This window comes from Euprymna scolopes, chromosome 45 (genome assembly GCF_053919585.1).
Source record: "Euprymna scolopes isolate OS-2025 chromosome 45, ASM5391958v1, whole genome shotgun sequence".
Lineage (NCBI taxonomy): Eukaryota > Metazoa > Mollusca > Cephalopoda > Sepiida > Sepiolidae > Euprymna > Euprymna scolopes.
Genome location: NC_136526.1, coordinates 33,331,444 through 33,353,236, shown reverse-complemented (window position 1 = coordinate 33,353,236; position 21,793 = coordinate 33,331,444). Strand labels below are relative to the sequence as shown.

At 30.3% G+C, this 21,793-nt stretch overlaps 1 long non-coding RNA gene across 1 annotated transcript; it reads right to left on the bottom strand.

The window, feature by feature from the left end:
• Positions 1-4,178: 4,178 nt before the first annotated feature.
• LOC145269391 (uncharacterized) lies at positions 4,179-19,303 on the bottom strand. The gene is made up of 4 exons (XR_013865024.1): positions 18,524-19,303; positions 11,330-11,396; positions 10,118-10,231; positions 4,179-8,076 (listed from the first exon to the last, which is right to left on the bottom strand). It is a non-coding gene; the product is annotated as an uncharacterized LOC145269391 (long non-coding RNA).
• Between the last annotated feature and the right edge of the window lie 2,490 nt (positions 19,304-21,793).

Genomic DNA, 21,793 nt, shown 5'->3' with positions numbered 1-21,793 from the left:
ATGGTCTCCAGCAGTCGTCACACAGAGATGTGTTGAACAAAGATCATATGCGGTGCAGCTTAGTTGGACACTCACACTATTGTACTAGTGTCAAGGTTCCTTCCTTATGTAATTTTTATTGTTTTTGTTTTATTTTTCTTTGGAAAAGAGGGATGTCATATTATGAGTTATGTCCCCTTCGGTCAACTCTTTAATATAAAACAATACAAGAGTTGTGTCCTTTGTGGTTAGTAAAAAGAAATACATGGACTTGCTCCATGGCTTATCACGCTTAAATGTATTTTGTCTTCTGGTGTCTTTTTTTAATAAGGTTCATCCCGTATCATATAATGAAACAAACATAATCGGACAGTAATGAAAGCAATTGAATTTTACGAGTTTAGTGTTACAATTTTTAAACTTTAAAAATCTATCAAAATTTTTCTATTGGTTAAATTTTTATGATATTTTCAGGGTCAATGTGAAATTGTATGCTCTTTCCAATGAACTGAATATAATATTTTAGACAAAAGTTTTTTTTAGATTCACCCCTCATTTTGAAATGTCTATTAAAATTTTAATAATTAATTTACTCACCAACGTGTTATATATCACAAATTGAAGATAAAAGATCAATAAATAAATAATAAATAAATGATTATAATAAATATATTAATATAATATATATATTTATATAAATAAATCAATAACAAATAAATAATCAAGAAAGTAATTTTTAAAAAGTGTTTTTTTTTTAAATTTACATGTAAAGTCCAAAGTGCAAAACCTTTTTTTTAAACCACGTTTATGTTTTTTTTAAAGGAGAAGCATATGTTCTGCTATGCTCTGCTTATATTGTAAACTAAGTATTGGACGGTGACACCTAGATCATCACTGATGGCAGAGAATTCTAATCTTGGCTTTGATTAGCAATAAGAATTTACACTAAGCAAAATAATCATAAGTTTTAAAAATCATCGTCACTTGGTTGTGATTGATTTACACAAACAGACATAATCATGAGTCTTAATGGATCTCAGATATAATGAATTACCCGGTTATCCTGACGCTCTGCACTTCTTTATTTACCTTGGAAGTGACGTCACACAAATCTTATAATACGGATGGCTACAATTGTAAAAATAATTTGTTTTATTTTTCTTTCATTTTGAGCTCCTTTTTTTCTACCGTTTAACTTTTTTTTTCTCCCATTTCTTATTTTGAGCGGAGAATTTATTTTATTTTCATTTTGAGCTCTTTTTCCGATCCGCCGTTACCTTTTATAGGTACTCCTGCAGTCCTGCACTTTACGACCCGGCCTATTTTTTAACGCTATTATTTAGAAACCTATTATTTAACATGGGGAAGGGAGAGTGTATTGTAACTATTCTGTACTTTCACCTAACAATTCAATTAAAAAAAAGGTAAATATGAAGAATTACTAGACTCAATAGAAAAATTTGATAGATTTTTAAAGTTTAAAAATTGAAAAATATTGAGTTCGGAAAATTCATTACTATTTTTTTTTAAATTTTTATGGGTTTTTAAAAAAAATATTTCTATTACTTTTAAAACAGAGAAACTACGAGATTTTTATATTTTATTCGCAGTTTCGTGTTAGGGGTGTCAAAAATTCCTACAAAAATTCTGATACACCTACTGCAGGAATACCTATAAAAGATAACGCCGGATCGGAAAAAGAGCTCAAAATGAAAATAAAATAAATTCTCAGCTCAAAATAAGAAATGGGAGAAAAAAAAAAGTTAAACGGGAGAAAAAAGGAGCTCCAAATGAAAGAAAAATAAAACAAATTATTTTTACAATTGTAGCCATCCGTATTATAAGATTTGTGTGACGTCTCTTCCAAGGTAAATAAAGACGTGCGGAGGATAAGCGAATTACCATCTCTCTTATCATTGCATGTACCAAGTATATACGCTTATTGTTAATTTATGTTTCTTAGTAGTAAGCAATTTATTATTACAGATTTCGCCCAATAATTTCGTAAGAAAGGATTTATAACTAGATTTGTAAATATGTTACAAAAAGAGAGAAGGAACAAACAAGCTTAGGAAGATTCTTACACTGTAAAATTTAACTTTTACAATAACAAATTCTAATAACTCATTTCACCTAATAAATTACTTCCGCCTCCCAAACATTACCTTCTCAATCACCGATTAATATCGAAGTAATTACGTTTTCTTTTAAACAGTTTTAGTTTAATTTTGTTTGAGACAATAAAACAAAAAAATACAATAGAATTTTCATAGAAAAGTACAAATATTTTTAATAGTTTTATATTGCTAAAAGTTTATTGAAAAGAACAGGAAATAAAACGTGGATTTTCTAGATTTAACAAAACCTCATACAAAGACCAAGTTAACACTTTAGAAGTATATGCGCTTATTATTAATTTTATATGTATCTTAAAGGTGAACAAGTTATAATATACATATTTTGATCAATTTAATAAGTAGCAGGAAGAGGGTGTCAGGATATTTCCCAGATTACAAACTGTATTTGTAAATATAAATATTATTAAATAAAAGAAAGGAGGAACAAACAAGCTTAGATAGGTTGGATGACATAGGAAATTAATTGTCACAGATTGACAATATGGGGATCGGCAAATAAATGAAACACACGATCACATTTGAACAGGGATTGATTTTCACTGCATAATAGAATCAAGACATTTCACTTCAGACAATATAATTCCATATAATTTTGTTCAGTGACATGTAAAAACCGAAAAACAAATTCCCCGGTTTAAACAATGACTTTTGTTTCTTGCATTTAATATTTCTCCTACTCCAGTTGTTCCTTTAAATGATTTTTTTCAATTTTTTCTTTCTTTTAATCTATTTTTCTTTCAATTTATTTTTTCAATTTATTTTTCTTTCACTTTATTTTCTTTCAATTTATTTTTCTTTCAACCTATTTTCTTTCAATTTATTTTTCTTTCAACCTATTTTCTTTCAATTTATTTTTTTCAATCTATTTTTCTTTCAATTTATTTTTCTTTCAATCTATTTTTCTTTCAATTTATTTTTCTTTCAATCTATTTTTCTTTCAATTTATTTTTTTTCAATTTATTTTCTTTCAATTTATTTTTCTTTCAATTTTTTTTTCTCAATTTATTTTCTTTCAATTTATTTTTCTGTCAATCTATTTTTCCTTCAATTTATTTTTCTTTCAATCTATTTTTCTTTCAATTTATTTTCTTTCAATCAATTTTTCTTTCAACCTTTTTTCTTTGAATATATTTTCTTTCAATTTATTTTTCTTTAAATCTATTTTTCTTTCAATCTATTTTTCTTTCAATCTATTTTTCTTTCAATTTATTTTTCTTTCAATCTATTTTTTTCAATTTATTTTCTTTCAATTTATTTTTTTTCAATTTATTTTTCTTCCAATGTATTTTTCCTTCAGTCTATTTTTCTTTCAATTTATTTTCTTTCAATTTATTTTTGTTTCAATTTATTTTTGTTTCAATTTATTTTCTTTCAATCTATTTTTCTTTAAATCTATTTTTGTTTCAATTTATTTTCTTTCAATCTATTTTTCTTTCAATCTATTTTTCTTTCAATTTATTTTTCTTTCAATCTATTTTTCTTTCAATTTATTTTTTTTCAATTTATTTTCTTTCAATCTATTATTCTTTCAATCTATTTTTCTTTCAATCTATTTTTCTTTCAATCTATTATTCTTTCAATCTATTTTTCCTTCAATCTATTTTTCTTTCAATTTATTTTCTTTCAATTTATTTTTCTTTTAATCTATTTTTCTTTCAATTTATTTTCTTTCAATCTATTTTTCCTTCAATCTATTTTTCTTTCAATTTATTTTCTTTCAATCTATTTTTGTTTCAATTTACTTTTCTTTCAATCTATTTTTCTTTCAATGTATTTTTCTTTCAATGTATTTTTCTTTCAATTTATTTTTCTTTCAATCTATTTTTCTTTCAATCTAATTTTCTTTCAATTTACTTTTCTTTCAATGTATTTTTTCTTCAATCTATTTTTCTTTCAATTTATTTTATTTCAATCTATTTTTCTTTCAATCTATTTTTCTTTCAATTTATTTTTCTTTAAATCTATTTTTCTTTCAATTCATTTTTCTTTCAATTCATTTTTCTTTCAATCTATTTTTGTTTCAATTTTTCTTTCAATCTATTTTTTTCAATCTATTTTTTTTCAATCTATTTTTCTTTCAATTTATTTTTCTTTCAATTTATTTTCTATCAATTTATTTTTCTATCAATTTATTTTTCAATGCTACTTGTTTGTTTTTATACGGCAAAATTTAATTTTTACAATAAAAATTTCTGATAACACATTTCTCCAAAGAAATTACTTCCTCCTCCCAAACGTTATCTTATCTATCACCGACTGAGGTCGGAGTAATTACTTTTGCCTTTAAACGATTTTAGTTTAATTTTGTTTGAGATAATAAAACAAAAATATAGGATAGAATTTTTATAGAAAAGCAAAAATATTTTTAATAGTTTTATATTTCTAAAAAATCTTTTGGAAAAAGAACAGGAAGCAAAACACGGATTTATTTCTATATTAAACAAAACCTCATATAAAAAGGAAGTTAACACGTTACAAATAAAAGTTAACACGTTACAACTGCTGTTTTTTTAATGAAAGTTACTTTTATCAAATCCTTTAGAACAAGATTTTTGATTATCACTGACGTAATCTTAATAAAAACCAATGGAATACAACATTTTATACACAAATTAAGATACTGTTTCAAATCGGCTTTGTGTAAAAAATATTTTTCCGATTAATTCATTCAGAGTATATCATATAAATAATTGAGTTTATTAAAAATCGTTTCATTTTTGTAACTTTATAAACATTTGAAATAAAATAGAGAAATTCATATACAAATACAGAAAAACTGCACAAAATTTGGTAACATTATATCAAAGAAAATACCGAAATTCATATACAAATACGGAAAATTGCAATTTTGGTGATATTTTACTTTTCTGTTAAAGTATAAAGGTATAATTAAGAAATATAATTTTAAAAATCATAATTTTCTCGCATTAAATAAAAAATTATTTCTGATAAGTCCAAATGTTGAGCCATAAATTTTATAAAATGTTCAAATTACAATATTTTTTATTATAAAGATTTTTGCAAAAATATTCATATTTTATTTCATTCAAATAGTTATTCAGCTTTGTATTGATTCAATTTCTGCAAAATGTGTTGAAACATGCACCAACAAATTGTTTCAAATTATTACAATGACATATTTCAATCGATTTTGTCTTGGAAAATATTTCCTTTTATTAAATAGAATAACCCGACTATTTATTTAACACAGAATAAATAAAACGAAATATAACTATAAATTTTCCTGCAATATCAATAGTATGAACATTATTTTTGTGCGAATATGTTTGCATATGTGTAAGGCGGTCACAGACTGAGAAAATCTGTGTTCGACTGTATTGCAAAAAAAGTTACTAAAATATGTAATTGCTCTGTAGCATCAGAATATTAGATTCATTTGATAGAAAGAATAACATAATATGTGTCTGTAAATTAAAACGTTTTATAAAAGAATACGATTTAATTTACAATAAGTATTTGTATGCAGCATATTTGATTTCTTATAAACATGATGACAAAGATAATTAAAAGGAATATCGTTTCATTTTAGAATGCACTCATATATGTCGTTGCATAGGTTCTTTCCTTGTTAAAGAGCTGCGTACTTTAAAGATAAATTTTTCTAGTATGTGTTATAATTTTTCAGCATATTTTGTTACTGTGTACATGAAGAGTAACATATTTCAGACAAATATGGTGTATCTCCAGTATGTGTTTGCATATAAAAGGACGAATATTGTTTATCTGTATACTTTAAAAAATATGATTTCTCTCCAGTGTGTGTTCGCATATAAATGATCTGAGTGTTTTTCTTTGTAAAAAAGAGGCAGATATTCGCATATAAATAGCCAGACCTTTTTAGCAACATACTTCACAAGAATATGGGTTTTCTCTTTTTTATCATTTTGTTTAAGCTAAGAATTCATTCATTATTTTATACATTCCAATCAAGAGATCTTTTTAGGTTTCAAAGTATGTGTTCGCATATGTTTCAACATATTCTGTTTAAGTGTAAAAGAAGAGCCACATATTTCACAAGAAAATGGTTTCTCTCCAGTATGTGTTCGCATATGTTGTAATATGTGTTGTTTCTGTGTAAAACAAGAGCCACATATTTCACAAGAATATGGTTTCTCTCCGGTATGTGTTCGCATATGTGTTAACATAGTCTGTTTTATTGTAAAAGAAGAGCCACATACTTTACAAGAATATGGTTTATCTCCAGTATGTGTTCGCATATGAATGACCAAACTGTGTTTTCTTGTAAAAGAAGAGTAACATACTTTACAAGAAAATGGTTTCTCTCCAGTATGTGCTCGCATATGAATTGTCAAATCTTTTTTATTTGTAAAAGAAGAGGCACATATTTCACAAGAATATGGTTTCTCTCCAGTATGTGTTCGCATATGTAGAAACATAGTCTGTTTATGTGTAAAAGAAGAGCCACATATTTCACAAGAATATGGTTTCTCTCCAGTATGTGTGCGCATATGTTGCAACATACTTTGCTTCTGTGTAAAAGAAGAGCCACATACTTCACAAGAATATGGTTTCTCTCCAGTATGTGTTCGCATATGAATGACCAAACTGTGTTTCCTTGTAAAAGCAGAGCCACATACTTCACAAGAATATGGTTTCTCGCCAGTATGTGTTCGCATATGAACTATTAAATCATATTTATTTGTAAAAGAAGATTCACATACTTCACAAGAATATGGTTTCTCTCCAGTATGTGTTCGCATATGTTGTAACATGTTTGGTTTCTGTGTAAAAGAAATGCCACATATTTCACAAGAATATGGTTTTTCTCCAGTATGTATTCGCATATGAATGGCTAAATATTGTTTACTTCTAAAAGCAGATAAACATACTTCACAAGAATATGGTTTCTCTCCAGTATGTATTCGCATATGAATGACAAAATATTGTTTACTTTTAAAAGAAGAGCCACATACTTCACAAGAATAAGGGTTTTCTTTTGTATCTGTTTTTGTGCTCATTTTCATAGATGATATATTTACGATTTTTTCGTTCAATTAGTTTCGTTAGTTTTTCTTATTGTTCTATTTTAGAATAAACAGAATAAGAAAGTGTTCTGTAAAGTTTTATGGATTTCAAATTTAGTAGATCATTTGCAATTTAAATATTTTATGTTTACATGAAAATATTGTTTTTAAATATATATATATATGAACATATATATATATATATATATAAACATATAACAATTGTGTGCGCAGATGATTAGGGCTATAGACTTTACATCAACAGATCAATACAAACAGAAAATATTGATAAATCAGTGACTGTTTAAAAGATGATATTTACACCTCATGTAAATATCGTAATGCATAGATATCTAAAATTTCAGTGAAATTTAACTGTGTATTAAAATTGAAAAAAAAGATCATTGTTGTAACTGATAATGAGTTTGCCCTATTAGCAGTATGTTTCTTTTCAATAATTTGGTGCTTTAAATATATATATATTAATTAAAATATACATAAAATGATTATTATTTAAACGAATTTAGAACATGTTCTAAATTCGTTTAAATATAAATCATTTTCTGTGTAATTTAATGGATAGTTCTAACAAATACACCATTTTTCATTATTAAAGTCTTGTATAAGTTTTTTTAATTATTAAAGTCTCCTATAAGTTTTTATAATTCTACTATTCACTGCATTTATGAAAGTGTCAATGAGTTCATTAGTCATATGCACTTGCGATAATTATTTCATATTTAAAAAGCCTAAAAATAGGAGAAATACATAATACGATAATAATTTCACCTAAGAACAGAATAAATACACATTGTCAGGATTTTTTAAAATATATTTTCATAAAAATCCATTTTATAAAATAAAAACTTGTATAGGTCTTAATATGATATGATTTCTCTTGTTTTCCATTTTTAAACTTTGTGAAGTTTTCATGGTATTAATTGCTGGATATTCTGCAAAATAAAAAAAAAAACAAATTTCATGAAATAATTTACTGTTGGTGTGTAAAATTTTGATACTGATTTTAGCACCAAAAAATAATAAGCCTGTCAAAGATAAATTTGGACTTATCATCTCATAGTTTTTCTTGGTAATAGGTATTACTTATCTAGGGTGAGATATGCTGTGAACATGATTGCAAATAATGAGGACTATTATGGGCATAGTTTATAATGAGATAAATCAAGACAGAAATATTGTAATATATTTACAACATATATGTAAGTGTCACATATGAAACCAATATTTCTGAACACGTGTTACACTTTCAATTAAATACTTCAATAAAAAGTTTTGAGATTGGATGGTTTTCTATTTTCAAATACGATGTTCCAAACACTATTCGGAAAAGGAAGGTATTTTTCCTCTCGAAACACTCAATATATATCATCCACTACTCTTCAAGTATCTACACAAACGACAATTACAACTGTGAAGAATTCGGGTTTGTATTACTGTACACATAGATTCGAAAACTTTGTAAAAAAAAACAAATATATAACAAATAAATGTTATCAAAGGCAAGATAAGTTACTTTTCTTCCAAACTAGATATATTTTTCATGTTTTTATTCAATGTAACATTTTTATTCAGCTCAAAAAACATACAGTGTTTACCGATGTATTGGAAAATTCAAAATGGCGCCCGACTTTCTCTTTAACACGGTAAGTTTGGGAAAAGGTGTTATAAATAATAAACTAGACAAAATACTATTAAAAACCCACCGAGTATATGTCAACCTATGTCACGGTAATATATATTGAGTGAGTTTCTAACAGTATTTTGTCTGGTTTTATATTTATAGCACCTTTTCCAACCTTACTGTGTTAAAGAGAGAGTCGGGTGCCATTTTGAATTTTCCAATACATCGGTAAAAACTGTATGTTTGTCGAGCTGAATAAACATGTTACATTAAATAAAAACACTGAAAACATATCCATTTAGATAGAAAAGTAACTTATCTTGCCTTTGATAACATTTATTAGTTATATATTTGTTTTTTGACAACTTTTTCGAATCTATGTGTACAGTAATACAAATCCAAGAATTCTAATAACATTTGCATTAAACAACAGGAACTTCTAAAATATTACAGAAAGCTTGTGTGTATGACCTGCATTTTCGGTTTGCATACAAAATGTCAGGAAAATCATTGTTGAATTATTCACAGATGAACTGTTGTTGTTAACAAGGAAGGCACTGTATGACATGCTGTATATTGTCATATGGCCAGTTTATTGTCACGTACACTAGCTCAGACATTTTTATTATATTATTTGTTGGTAAAATAAAAACTTCTTTTCCAATGTTAGAAAGTAAATATCATGATGGAGAAAAATATAAAGTAATGGTTGCTATTTCAATTTTCATTTCATGAAAAAATACAAGAGATTTCATGATTATAAAATAAACATTGACGATTTAATGATTTTATATTATAAAACATACACTGAAGATTTACAGATTTTATGGCATGTTAATGCGGCATTATAGTACACTGATTGTGCTTTGGAGAGGTTAAAACTATTTCAATATGGCCACTTACAATCAATTGTGGTTTCTGATTTTTTTCTGTAGAATAAAGTATAGAGATTTCATGAAATTCAGTAGAGATTTCCAAGTTACACAGAAAGATTCCCAAGTTCAAGATACCCCTAAAGAAGGTAAAATGTAGGGTCTTCCTAACGTTTTGAAAATAAATGAGAACAATATTTCTAAAAATAGAAATAAATAAAATGTATCATCTCCATCTTAAACATTCAGAAATATAACACTATTATTTTCATACTTTATATTTTAAAAAATGTCCTAGTTCCATGTTTATCCTTTCATAAATATTACGGACATATCAATTTCTGAGCAGAATGTTCATAAAGTTTGTGCTGTAAAAATTATTACAAAGATTTACAATTCAAAAAAATGAAATTCACACAATTAAAATAATCATTAAAGAATTAATGAAAATCAAACATTTTCACAAATAGAAATAATTACCTGTTATTACAAAAATATTTTAACATTAAGCAGTATGGTTTCTTTAAAGGTCACGAAGCTTTGCTTGAGGATTTTCACAATAAATATAGGCAGTTAAAATTGCCTGGAATAAGTCTGTAAAAATAGATAAAATAATTTTGCTTTAATAAAAAACGTAAGGGATTCTGCTCTCTCATTGGTAACAATGTATTAATAAACTTTTAATGTTTTTACTTATATTTTACACACCAACAATAAATCTTACATTAGTGATGTTGAAACTGATCAGAACATTCATATAGGTTGAAGTGTAAGGTCAATTAATCTACAAATCAAAAAGAATAAAATAAACACAGAATTTGATAATCATTAAATAAGAAATCCTAAACAATTTTCAAATAAAAATAATTCTTATTCCAAAAACTATTTGAATATTAAGCAGTCTGTTTTCTTCAAAAGTTAAGAAGATATGTTTGAACATTTCGGCTATAGGTATATGCAGTTCAGATTTACTAGTAAATAAGTCTGTAAAATAATAAATCAAATAATATAATTTGATAAAAGATTTGAGAAATAAAAACCAAAACGTATTCATTTTATGTCTATTATAAAGATGTTATACAAATAAATTACTACTGTATTACTGTTATACAAATAAATTACTACTGTATTACTAAAAATATTTCATATAATAAATCATTCTTATACAAAAGAATGATCCAGAGTGCTGTTGCTGACCATATATGTAAACAACATGGCAAGTGGGTCCAAAGCGTAGATCTTTGAATATTTATTATTCTGGATTTTTTAAATGATTCCCTGATAAGATTAAGTCTTAGCTGAATATTTTCTGATTATTCCATGTTCTATTCTCTGTGCGTGAACAGAACAAATGCACACATATCGAAGACAATAGCCGACTCCTCAAAGGAGGGCTTTCAGTTTGTCGTGGAATGAGACAAAAATGGATAAGACTTGTTGCTACTAAGAAAAGCTACTTGCCTGTAAAGGTTATAAGAAACTTTTTCGACAAGCTATTACCATTATTGATATACCCGATTTCCTTCATTCATACTACATAAAATGCCATTTAGTACGAAATAGAATTTATTTAACATGAAATAGAATAGTTTCATACAATAAAAATATGTAAGGAATTCTAATATCTCATTGTTAAAAATGTACTCAAAAAAGTTTTTTATTGTATTTTTAAGACCAAAACATTAATCTTACATTAGTGATGTTGCAACTGATCAGAACACCCATAAACGTTGTGGTATTCAAATTAATTGACCAAAATCTACAAATGAAAAAATAAAATAATCACACAATTTAAATAATCATTAATAATATGGAACACTTAACATTTTTATAAATAAAAATAATTACCAAAACTAATTTGACATTGAGAAGCCTGTTTTCTTTAAAAATTACGAAGACATGCTTGACCATTTTAGTAGTTCAGATTTCCTAGTAGAAGTTTGTAATAATAATAGATAAAATCATTTTAACTTAATACAAAATGTGACCAAAACAGAATAAGAAAAGTAGAGTTTTATGGATTCCAAATTAAGTAGATCATTTGCAATTTTAATTTTTTATGTGTTTACATGAAAATATTGTTTTTAAAATATATATATATATATATATATATATATATATATATATATATATAACAATTGTGTGCGCAGATGATTAGGGCTATAGACTTCCAATCAACAGATCGATTCAAACAGAAAATATTGATAAATCAGTGACTATTTATAAGATGATATTTATTTCAATTTATTTGAATATTCAGATGTAGTCCATTTCAGAAGAGATGATGAACAATTATTCACGCTGTATACCTGACAGATGGAAAGCAATGCTTATTTGAATGATTTTTCTTGTAAAGAAGTATCGCCTAAAAGTTTTAAATTGCTAAATAGCTGCTCAGTTACTCCCATAATTTTTGTCGTTTTTCTGTCACCTCTTTTTCACAACAGACTTTAATAATAACAAGTGAAGCATGCATGCCCCCTCCCCCGGTGAGTGCACAGTAAACAAGGCATGAATAAATGACTAAGTTCAGCATTTGCCTCCTCCCCCAATTTAGCCCCAGAAGTCCCCAGGGCATGTCAAATCCTGGTGAAAATTAACAAACGGTGCAGTTTTAGGCCTTAACATATGTAAATTTGAGTTCTGCACGATGCAAAAAAAAGAAATGACTAAGTCCATCATTTGCCCCCCCCCCATTTAGCGCCAAAAGTCCATAAGGACTTAACATATTTAAATTTGATTTCAGCACCATGCAAAACTGCTAAATAGACATACACAGAAAATTTTGGACAAATATAGTAAAATAGTCCCCAAAATGGAGTGTTTTTATTAGTCCTAAAAGAACCCCTGGGGCACACCCAAGAGTTATCGCAAGTATAGACAAATAAAATTATATAGAAATCAGTTAGTTACAACTTTTCAGAAAGTTTTATAAAAATCCAAGGCATCAATTTCTTTTTAATAAGAACAAAAGTGTCAATTTTAGTCATTTTTATCCAAAAGGCACCTCTAGGGGAGCAACTGGAGTTTTCCCGGAAAATCTGTTCTGTTACTTTTTTACTCATATCATGTTTAATGTTTGTGCAAAATATTTTTTAATTCCAAGCCGTAATTATTGAGAAAAGTGCGGACAGACAAATGGACAAGGGTGAATTTAAAGCAAATATTTCTTATAAACATTGAAATTTGCTGTTGACAAACTGCATTTTGCACAAATTGATAGGATAAACAGAATTGGTCTCAATAAACTTAGTCTTTTGCATAGCAGGAAACTATAACTTAATTAAAAACTACAAACACTTTTTTACTATCAATTTTCAATGTTCCATAGGAAAAACGTTGTTTTTTATGCTAATTTAAGAGTTTGATTAATATCTGTTGAGTAAGGGCCAAGCAAATAATGTTCTGGAATCAATGATTCTTTATAACATCTGTTTAGGTAGACAGCTTTTTAGTCTTATAAATTTATGTTTATTTATTATTCCATGGTCAGGTCCGTACCGAACGGTATTTATTATTTAATTGGAATTCATTATTGAAATAAGTATTATTTATTAATTTTATTTATTGCAGACTATTATCCTATTCTTATTATAAAAAAAATTAATAAATAATACAATTAAAGGGTGGCTCCACACTCCCAAAAGCCCGCAAGCTGGAGCCTCACCATCGGATATAGTTTATCCCATATGTGCTTCTGGATTGCATTAGCTCACACTACTGAATTTACATTTACTTTCTATTGCCCCCACAACAGCAAAGTTACTATTTTTAAAAGCATATCTGAGAAAATTGACCAAGTCCTATCTGCTTATCCTTCAGCTAACATTCACGTATGTGAAGACTTCAATGTTCACAACGTGGAATGGTTAACCCACTCAAACAAGACCGATGATGAGGGGAGGTTCTGTCATGATTTCTCCATTGCTTATGACCTCACTCAGATGGTTCACGAACCCACCTGTGTGCCCGACAATGACGGCCAGTATGCGAGTGTACTAGACCTTTTTCTCACAACTTGCCCTGAACTATGTTCAGTTTCTGTTCTGTCTCCTCTTGGATCTTCCGACCACTCTGTTGTATCAATTAAGATAAAAATGAAATGTAATAAGTCCCCAGACATACCTCTCCATCGTACAGTATATCGATTCACTAAGGCTGACTGGGATAGCTTCCGTACATTTATATCGGATCTACCTCTGCGTTCCATGTTTAAAAAGGATGTGTCTTCTATAGTATCAGACCTGACGGAATGGTTAATTGTAGGTATAGACCGTTTCATACCCTCGAAAAAGTTCCAGCAAAAACCTAACAGCCAGCCATGGTTCTCTCCAGAATGTGCTGCTGCCATTGCGCAAAGAAATCATTTTTTTCCACTGCTTCCAATATAATAGATGTATGGAAACTAAAACCACTTTCAGGACTGCCAGCAACCATTGTAAGAAAGTAATACAGAATGCAAGATAGTTGTATGCTCAGTCCGTCAAGTCCAAAGTAGCTGAGCAGCGGCTTGGTTCCGACCAGTTTTGGCAAATAGCAAACAGAATCCTGCACAGATGTGTGTGCTCCAACTATTTTCAATTGACCTGAGTTAATCTCGTCAGCATCAAACAACTAATTCTAGCCTTTGCGACCAAGGCCGCCAACCCCCAATATTTTCTCCTGTATCAGAAAACACACTATGTGATATACATATATCTGTACGTGATGTTGCCAAGCTAATCAAAAACCTTGATTCCAGTAAAGCAACCGGCCCTGGCGGTATTCCAATTATAGTACTCAAAAAACTTCAACCAGAACTAGTGCCCATACTTACAAAACTGTTTAAACGTTCTCTTAAGGAGAATAGCTTCCCATCACCCTGGAAAATCTCATCAGTATGCCCTGTATTTAAGAATTCAGGTGATCGCTCATCCCCCTCTCAGTACAGGCCAATAAGTCTCCTGTGCGTCATGAGTAAGTTGCTGGAATCTGTGTTAAATACAGAAGTAATCAACCATCTCAACAAAAATAACCTTCTTAGTGACACACAATATGGTTTCCATTCTGCTAGATCTACTGCAGATGTGCTTACAGTTATATCCCATAGGATTAACAAATTTCTAAACGGAGGTAACCTTTCTAGGGCAATTGCTCTTGACATATCTAAGGCTTTTGATAGGGTATGGCATAAAAATTTACTTCACAAGATCTCTAGCTATGGTATAGCTGGAAATGTCTTCTCAATTATTAAATCATTTCTTTCAGATAGGTTCATAAGAGTAGTAGTTGAGGGGCAAAAATCAGAAGCTCACAGTATTAATGCTGGAGTCCCTCAGGGGTCCATCCTGGGCCTAACTCTTTTCCTGATCTACATCAATGATCTTCCAAATCACATCCTTACATCATTCGTAGACATTTATGCTGATGACACTACCATTTATTGTAGCATATCTAAACAGTAAACGACCAAGTTCTCTCCGATTCTCTCTCCTCTGATCTTGAGCACGTGGTACAATGGGGAAAGGAGTGGCTGGTTACTTTTAATGCATCGAAAACCAAGCATCTCTCTTTACATCATCAACATTCTGATCCACGTCTGGCATCAATTGAAATGAATGGCTCTCATCTTCAGGAGGCCTCAAGTTTTGACAAGCTTCTTGACTTGACCATTACTCCTGATCTTAAATGGAACATGTACATCAAATCTGTTGCCAAGGCCGCTGGAAAAATGGTGGGATCCTTCTATCGATCCAGTAGATATCTCACTGCTGATGCAATTATCTATCTATATAAGAGCCAGGTATGTCCAAGGATGGAATACTGTTGCCACATCTGGGCAGGAGCTGCTAGAAAGGACTTGTCCTGCCTTGATAGAGTTCAAATAGACTTTGTAGCCTCATAGGAGATATCCTTTTATCTTCCCTGCAACCTCTATCTAACAGATGAGATGTTGCGAGTTTGTCTCTGATGTATCATTATTTTCATGGAAAGTGTTCGACTGAGCTTCAATCTATGGTCCCCCCTCGCCAAACTTTCACAAGAAACATTCGTCTAGCTGAAAACACTATCAATAATTCCCCCACTCTTTATCTGTGCCTAAACCTAAACATAAATTCCATGAACAAAGCTTCTTTCTTAGAACTGCACGCCTGTGGAATTGTCTTCCCTTTTCCTGCTTTCCGGCTGAGTGCAATATGGTTGTCTTCAAGTCTAACGTAAACAAGTTCTTGATGAGCCGTTCCATATAAGTTAATAAATTTACCGAATTTCCATTACTAATGATTACTATAGTGTCCAATTTCTACTGTACACTCTTTAACCCTTATCCTCGAGTGGCCTCTTGGCCTTGATAATGTGGTGATACCTATGTAAAAAAAAAGGTCTTTTTTAAAGGGTCAAAACTGATGAGTGAATGTGATCATTTCTCATGGCACACACTGACCACTTTGTAGTTGAAATCAGATATGTCAGAAATACAAAAGGGAGATAAGGCACATGCCCTTTGCGCCATTTGTATTTAACAAATAGAAACAAATAAACGCACACTGTTTTTCCTAACAACGGGAAACGAGTGAAGAAAGCACGACCTTTGCCGACTCTTGCTAAAAATATACTTTTATTTTTTAAAAAAATACATGGAATATATAATATAAAGATGGACAAATTCTTATAATTAAAGAATGGGAAGCACACATTGCTTATTATTTATTATAGGTAAGTGATTTTTTGGCATTTATATATACTAATTAGATTTGGATTAAGTTAAAATTCGTGGAATTTCGTGAATTCTTTTTTAAAGAAAATCGATTGAAAAATATAATACTGTATATTTTTCGATAAAACCTTTAATTATTTGAAAATTTGGTCTTTGCTCCTTTTATCGAAAAATATTTAAAGTTTTAATTTACATTATTCATACTGTTATAAGCTTCGAAACATAGCAAGTCTATGTAATCAAATATTTATCCACTACTTTGTAATGGCGACTTCTGACACACCTAATCATGCAGTGAATAAAGTGTGGGAGTAAAAGACAGCTCATCCAACGTGCATGTACCAAGATATAATTTATCTGATTAGCAATGTGACTATCATTTGAACACCAAGTGATAAAATAACAACGAGGGTGCTGGAAGTGAATGTTGATTGCCAAAATGCAATTAGTAATTGCAAAGTGGACTAGCCAGCGTCACATCTTGTACAGAGAGAAAAATGGCTCAGTCATTTACATATGGCTGATATATGCACGTATGCACTCCATTACATGCATTTGTAGGCCACTGAAATTTACTTTACATATTTTTTTTTACAAAGGAGTTACCACTTATCAAGGCCCGCAGACCTCTCAAGAATAAGAGTTAATGAGTGTACAGTAGTCAACGAGATAATATTGTGGCAATTAGGTATGTGCAAAGTGAATGCTGATATAAACATTTTGATCCCTCCCTTTACTTAAAAATTCACCAAAAATCAGGAAATTAACCAATTTTAATGAAATTTTCAGTATTTATCAAATAATGATCGCGGAATATAATGAACTAATTATTTTTATTTAAATCTTAGCGGAAATGTATTATTTAGTTTAAATAAAAAATACCTTTACTAAAGTTATGGTTTTCAGTAGTAAATAAAAAAATGCAAGAATTTATTTTTGCTTTTTTTATATAAATAAAGCATCGCAATTTGTAACAAAAAAATTTTTTTTACAGGAACATTACGAAAAAAGCCCTAAATCCTATCAATGAATTTGATATAACTAGAAGAAAAATTTATTTCTCCAAACTACCGATATTACCATTGAATTAAGCATTGTTTATTTATTATTTTCACACAAAAAATTATAATAGCAAAAATATTTCTAATTGTTTTTTTTAATTACAAATTTCGCATAATTTTTATATGCAAGATTTCGATAATTCCCTTGCGTGCAGGAATGTGAAACTTTCGGTATAACATAATTTTTATATAATCTCGAACAATAATTAAAAAAAATATTAATTTAAAAACAGGAACATAAAAAATAGTTAAATTAAAAAATGATAAAAATTGATAAAAACGTTCACAATATGAATGCACGTTTGGGGAAAAAGGGGGGGGGGGAAATCTGACATCCCTACCTCCTTTTGCTATCATGACTTCATTTTGAAACAACATTTTGATTGGCTGAAATTTTGGGCTTCCGTATATTCGTGTTTACAAACTTTTATCGGTTGTGTTTTGCCGAACGGCATAATTACTTGCTTTTTGAGAGTTAATTAAGCGGTATTATGTATAAACAAGGTGTTTTCTTTCTTTTCTTTTTTTTTTTTAAATTTAATTCAATATCTTAGGACTTAACTTTACTAACTATCTTTGAAATAGACTCAGAAAACTAACATTTATCTTTTAAAGGATTTTTACAATGAAGTTATTTAACTTCAAAATTTAACTGAATTGTGTAGCTCGCCGTGAAAACATTTTCATAACATTTTTTTTTTTTTTTTTTTTGCGTGTACCAATATTTTTTTCCTTTAGAAAATTAAGTTTAGTCTTTAATCTTTCAAATACAATCAAAAAGTAGTCGGAAACCTACAAAAAAAATTATGATAAATCGGATTTTAAAACTAGGTTCCCCTACTTTTGCCCACCCATTTTTGCCCGTACCTAGTAGCAATCGTTACTAGTGGAAATTTGGTAAATCGGATTACTCATCAAGAACTAAGAACTTGTTTACGTTAGACTTGAAGACGACAATATTATAGTCAGCTGGAAACGGAAGAGAGTTCCACAGGCGTTTATATGCAATCATGGAATGTTGACTCATTTCTCTATTAAAACAAAGGGAATCATGATGGTTTGGACGCGCCTCTGTAACGTAGTAAAAAAAAAAGAGCTTCAAAATCAATGAAATTAATAAATACTTACTTTTTTAAGGCAATCTGTTTTTAACAAAGAAACGATTATAAGATGAGTTAATTTAAACGAGACGAGTTTGACGGGTGGAAGTTAACATTTTAAGATGGCGACCGGAAAAGCAAGTTCGCAGAAAATAAAAATAATTATTTTCATTTTTTTTATTTGTTGCTGTGACTTCATTTTTTTTTTTTTTAAATATAATTTGATTGCGTTATGTTGAATTACTAAACATTCTTTCATTGTTAAAAATTATTGGCGATCACGCATATTAACTTACTCAAGGCATTGCCACGTCATAGGAAATAAACGATGATAGTCAATTATATATTATTTAAATGTTAACCTGCAGATATATTTTCACAAAAATGATTATTAAATATAGGATATAGTGAATTTTTGGGTTTTGTTTTACTTTGGCATCCTCGTTGTTTCTGCGAGACTGTGAACATGGCGGTGTATCCGAAAAAATTGTACCCGCCAATGTTTTTTTTTTTTTTTTTTTTTTAACACAGGCATCACCACATTATCAAGGCCAAGAGTCCACTCAAGGATAAGGGTTAAAGAGTGTAAAGTAGAAATTGGACAATATAGTAATCATTAGTAATGAAAGTTCGGTAAATTTGTTAACTTATATGGAACGGCTCATCAATAACTTATTGACTTGAAGACAACCATATTGTAGTCAGCCGAAAAGCAGGAAAAGGGAAGACAATTCCACAGGCGTGCAGTTCTAAGAAAGAAGCTTTGATCATGGAATTTACGTTTAGGTTTATGCACAGATAAGGAGTGGGGGGGGGGGAATTATTGATAGTGTTTACACGAGGCCACGAAGTCTATTTTGAACTCTATCAAGGCAGGACAAGTCCTTTCTAGCAGCTCCTTCCCAGATGTGGCAACAGTATTCCATCCTTGGACGTACCTGGCTCTTATATAGATAGAGAATTGCATCAGCAATGAGATATCTACTGGATCGATAGAAAGATCCCACCATTTTTCCAGCGACCTTGGCAGCAGATTTGATGTACGTGTTCCATTTAAGATCAGGAGTAATGGGCAAGCCCAGAAGCTTGTCAAAACTTGAACCCTCCTGAAGACGAGAGCCATTCATTTCAATTTATGCCAGATGTGAATCAGAATGTTGATGATGTAAAGAGAGAAGCTTGGTTTTCGATGCATTAAAAGTAACCAGTCACTCCTTTCCCCATTGGACCACGTGCTCAAGATCAGAGGAGAGAGAATCGGAGAGAACTTGGTCGTTTACTGTCTTAGATATGCTACAATAAATGGTAGTGTCATCAGCATAAATGTCTACGAATGATGTAAGGATGTGATTTGGAAGATCATTGATGTAGATCAGGAAAAGAGTTGGGCCCAGGCCCCAGGGTGGACTCCTGAGGGACACCAGCATTAGCAGTGTCAGAAATTTCGTGAAAACTATTGAATAATTCCACCCGCTATCTTTCAAAGCTTATAACGTCTCGAAAAATATAATTCAAGCCCTAATTTTTTTTTCAGTTAAAGGAGCAAGGACCAATGTTTCATTTAAAAAAAACAAAAAAAAAACGTGTTTTTTTTAAAAAGGTTTTAAACTTCGGACTTTACAGGTAAATTTCTAAAAAACACTACTTTTTTTTTGTTTTAAATTTGAATATATTATTTATTGATCCTTTATCTCAAATTTGTGATATATAAAACTTTGGTACATAAATTAATTATTTACTTTTTAATAGACATTTGAAAATGGAGCGGGGGGGGGGGCGTGAATTTAAAAAAATCGTTTGTCTAAAATATTATATTCGGTTTATTGGAAAAAGCATAAAATTTCACATTGACTCTGAAAATAGCGTAAAAATAGAATCAATAGAAAAATTTTGATAGATCTTTAAAGTTTAAAAATTGAAAAATACTGAACTCGTAACATTCGATTTATTTCATTACTATTTTTTTTTAAATATTTCTATTACTTTTTATACAACTTTAATAGTTTATTTTGGAAGTATAATCCATAAAGAAAATAAACAACCCATTTTTAAAAGAGAAATTACGAGTTTTTTATATTTTATTTGCAGTTTCGTCTTAGAGGTGTCAAAAATTTCTACAAAAATTCTGATACACCTTGTTACGTCCATGGGTTAATATCAGAGTGAAGACGACACGGAGTTAGGATGAAATAGCAGCTTTATTGAGCGCCATGTTTTTTCATACAGCCCATCTTCCTCCTTTTTCGGAGAGTTCATAGAAAGGACAGGTGGGGGCAGTGGTGGGGGTTTAGCTATACGCAACACGCAACATCTCTCCCCGTTGGGGAGGGCGTTTGTTTATTTTGTTTTCCTCTAAGGGGGAAGGGATAGGGACAGGGTTTTAAATGGCCACATGGGGGAACGTGAATTGTTCATTCGTTGTAGCGTGTCTTGCTTCCACTTCATAGGACCTACCAGTCATTTGTTTTCGGACCATTGCTTCCCTCCACTCTCTTGTGTAGGGACTGGGTGGCTGGACTCAAACATTATCACTCACGTTGAGGCGTTTTAGCTCTTTCCCCGTCTTATGGTGCCTAATCCTCCTTTCCTGTTTCCTCCATGCTTCATCAGTTGAATGCGGGTAAAGTGGCTTGAACCCGACAGCTGGTACTGTAGATCTTGTCCTTCTAACAAAGAGTATTTGTGCTGGGCTGGTACTTAGTCCTTAAGTTGGTGCGTTGCGTATGTTCAACAGTCCCAGGAATGGATCTTCTCCTGACGCTTTGCATTTTTGGAAGAGGCGTTTGGTGATTTTTACTGCTGCTTCGGCAGCACCATTTGCTTGGCTGTTGCCTGGCGATATTGTCTCGTGTATGAATAGCCATTTACTTGCAAACCTTCAGAATGCATAAGACGAAAATTGAGGACCATTGTCAGATGTCAGTACCTCTGGAATTCCATGGCGTGCAAAATGCGCTTTCATGCATTCAATCATGGCGTCTGATGTGGGCATATCCAGTTTGTCAATTTCAAAGAAATTGCTATGTCTGTCTACTGTGATCAGATAGTTGTTCCCTCCCCATGTCTGCTGCTACTTGTTGCCAAGGTCTTTCCGGCACTGGTGCTATGACCTGTGCTTCTGCTGGCTGGCGGTCTGCATAGGTTGCACAGGTGCCACAGGCTTCGATGTATTGTCTAATCTTTTTAGACATTCCTGGCCAAAATATGAGGTTCCTCGCTCGTCGCAGACATGTATTTATGCCGAGGTGGCCGGCATGTGCTTTTTGTTTCATCTCACTCCGCATAGCATGTGGTATGA